Source organism: Diadema setosum, chromosome 11 (assembly GCF_964275005.1).
Source record: "Diadema setosum chromosome 11, eeDiaSeto1, whole genome shotgun sequence".
NCBI lineage: Eukaryota > Metazoa > Echinodermata > Echinoidea > Diadematoida > Diadematidae > Diadema > Diadema setosum.
Genome location: NC_092695.1, coordinates 16,891,853 through 16,895,741, shown reverse-complemented (window position 1 = coordinate 16,895,741; position 3,889 = coordinate 16,891,853).

Below are 3,889 nucleotides of genomic sequence, written 5' to 3'. Positions count from 1 at the left end.
TCACACTGGTTGAATGTGTCCTTTATCATTAAATTTGTGCGGGGGTGGGGGTGGGGAGAGGAGGTTGTGAAGCAGAACTGATCAAGCTAAAACAAAGATGACCCGAAGTGAGAATTTGAACTACTTTTGCCAGTTACTGAACAAAGTGAAAGATACCAAATGTTCTGAAAATTTTTGCATGTAAAAAAAACAAAAAAAAAACAAAACAGTTGCCTGTCTGTATGTTGCCAAGTGACTTTATTTTAGTCACCATAGTTTGCTGGGTTGTTGGGAGGGAGGTAATTGCAAATTTAAACAGAGGATCTTTCTCTTTTTTTCTTTTTTTTTTTTGATTGGGGAAAAAAAAAATAACATTGAACTCGATGAATACCCACCACGTGAGAGAAAAACCACTAGACTGAGATGGGAAAGAGATCCGGCAACAGTTGTTCCATTGGCAGACGCGGATAGAACTCTGGAACGTTTTTACAAGTGTCGCGTCATTCAGACAGGAGACGGGACTGAGACATTCCTAAAAAGTGATGAATTCATTGTGAATCACCGGCGGAGTAGGATATGATTTCTGTGGCATATTCCAAAAAAAGAAGAAAAAAAAAAAGGAAAATGAAAAGAGGACATCCTAAAACCAAACCGCTCAGCTCTGTGGGCTGTCGCCAGTTTTCTCATTTTATTACTCTCTTCGCCAGCTTCAAATCTTTTTCACCTTGGACTTTCTGATGTAACCGCAACATCAAAATGATTTCATCTCTCAAGGTGTCTGTAGGGGGAGGAATATGTACATTAAAAAATATTATACAAATAATGAATGTTTATGAGTGCAATGGACAGAATATTTCATGAGGTGAAAGATGAAATGATCCGTTCAACGAGGTGCAGCCGAGTTGAATGGATCAAAGATTTCATCTTTCACTGAATGAAATATTCTGTCCATTGCTTGAATGAAAAACATTTATTATTTCTTTCATAAAAAACCTAAAATTGATCCTTGTCATTTGATGTTTTATGAATTTAGAAACAAGAGAGAATGTGCGGGATCTGAGATCAAGAGAGTGCTCACTGAGCGCGCTTGTCTACGCTAGCGCGCTCATCCGTGCTGTCACATGCACACTGCAAACGCAAGCGTTTTACATGCGTATTGTGCCAGGCTCTCGCCATGTGTGCAATGGAGCAAATCGCATGGATCCAAGATTGCACGGTAAATGGAGCAACAATTGTACGGATGATGACGTCATAGTGAAATGGGACGAATGATCAATAGCAAATAACCAATCAAATGACGAGGATCTATTTAGGCATTCTATATAGATAAATAAATTTTGTCCCACAAACATGAATACCTGAACATTGATAAAATTGATAAATAAAACCAAGAAACATCACACTTGCCCACAAATATTATTTGTAGTACGATGTACTAGTCCTGTGTTTTACTGTTAAGTTGTGCTTTACTGAAATGCTGAAAATGAATCCACATTGACAGATATGTTTCTGAGTTATTGTGTCATTTGAAGGTGTGTCCAGAGGGAAATAGTTTTACAGTTCCTGTATCACATAATACTAGCAACCAGGGACCATCATATAATGTATTCAGCAAACCCTGGCTCGTGGTAGACCAGGGGGCATTTCATGAAGCATTTTGTCAGATATTTTTTTCTGACAAATTGTTACAAGCTATATGAAATCCTTGCATCTGATTGGCTGAGAGCAATTCCGTCTGACAAATTTTGTCAGACAAAACGCTTCATGAAATGTCCCCAAGGCAAGATGTACACACTCCTGGGACCCAGTGAGATTACATGTACACGTGTGAAATGTACCCTCAAGCAAATGACAACAACAACAAACTGTTTAGTATGGATTTATAGTAGGTAATGACAAAATCTGTGACTTTATGACCCATAAACATGTACTGGTAAGAAGTGAGTTTATGAATGTGACATGCACGTCTACATTTCTCCATTCAGTACTCTTCTCTACAATTGAAGAGCTCATTTGCAAAAGGGGTTAGATCCATTTTTGACGGAAATTGAGTTATTAGCATCACTGCACAGAATTCTATTTGAGTTAGTTACAGTGAAAATTTCAAATCCAGACAAACATTTGAATAGAAATTATAGCAAAATTAGATTTTGATTTTCCATACACTTGTGTACAAGTTCTCACAAACAAACCAGTTTTTCTCTAAAGTACTGAAAGTGGATCTAACCCCTTTTGCAAATAAACTCCTCAATTGTGAATTTAACCACTCGTGAAACTTTCGTGAAGTTCTGATTCACAAAAAACGAGACTCCCTAAACAGATGGTTTATGCAGTATATGATGTGTGTTCTCAGTAATATACATGTACCTCTGTGCATAATGAATATGTATAATATACATGTATGTCCCTGGATCCCAAAACCAACAGAAAGTAGTCAGATATTGATTTTTTGGTTGTTGTTGTTGTTGTTGAGGACAGACTCTGAGAGACCAGACTCTAAGCTTTAACAGGATGTAAAACTCCATGGTAATTACTATTAAGGGGTCATCAGATTAAATTGAAATCCTTCACACTCATTAAGTACATTCTATTCGTGACTAATACTTCCTTTCCATGCAATAGCATCGTCCTTTCAAAAGTTATTAGAGTTGAAAGTGAAGAGTGTTGACAAGGTTTTTAAGACATGAAAAGGAACCTCTAAGTTGGACCTAATCACACAGACAAAAAAAAAAAAAAAATTAGCTAGAAAAACTTAAAATAATGATGATTTCCCATTCGTTTTTAGTGTCATAAACTGTAGATTTATAAAGAAAATCGGTGCTTACAGAAAATGTAAAAAAACTAAAAATTGAATAGGTTGACCCATTTCTCCATTTTAGGGGGTCCTCACATAAAATCAGGGTTGTTGTTGTTGTTTTTTTAACAAACATATAAATACTTTGAATACCAGTAAGCACGCCACTGATTCCAGTGTAGAAGAACCAATGAAATCAATGAAGGCCACGAAGATATAGCCAACCCTTCATTGTCTTATCATTATTACATATGAGAAAGACACTCATTATTGTATATCTTAGTGCAATCAACATTACACAGTTTCTAGCTGTGTGTACAAAGTGCTGTTGTATATTTGTGTTGTACATGTCAAAGATGAATGAAAACATTTTAGATGCACTGAAGAAATAACATGCAGGCAACAGTGACTTGTATATGATGAGAGTTATTTGTGTTGATCATGTGAATCTTTGTCACTGTACAAGTACTAGAAATCACAACTGTGTGTGCCTTTTTTTTTTTTTTTTTTTGTACTGATGTATAGTCTCTTCAAGTTGGTGCTTCCCAGCCATCAATTAAAATATGAAAACGTGAGAAATTTGACATATTTGTTTTGGATTTTTGAGTGAATTGTGTATGCCCATCCTCAGAGCTGAGTGTGTAAGAGTGCACTTTATATAGTTGTTTTGTTTTTGTTTTTGTTTTTTTACCAAACATGAACTGTACCAAGTGGAACAAAAAAGTAAGTGGTCTTATCACACAGTTACACATCAACAGGCACCCACACATGTAAGTACACACACACACACACATCCACACACATGTGGATATGTGTTATGTATGCATGTACACTTTGTGTATGTGAGTGTGTGAGTGGACGTGTGTATGTTTGTTTGTATGTAAAGTATGTGTGTGTATAATTCTATGTACTCACTTACACTGTAGATCATTTATTATTGGACTTTTCGTGTGAAAAAAAAGGCAGGAAAGGTATTGGCAAGCCAACTGTGCCACTCTTTAGCCAGTAATTCCCATATTTTGTGTGGAAAGCTGTGGAAAATGAAAGGAAGGATGGTGGTGTCGTTTCAGGAGTGGTATAACCATATTATCAGATGCAAGCTGCCTTTTGCTTCAC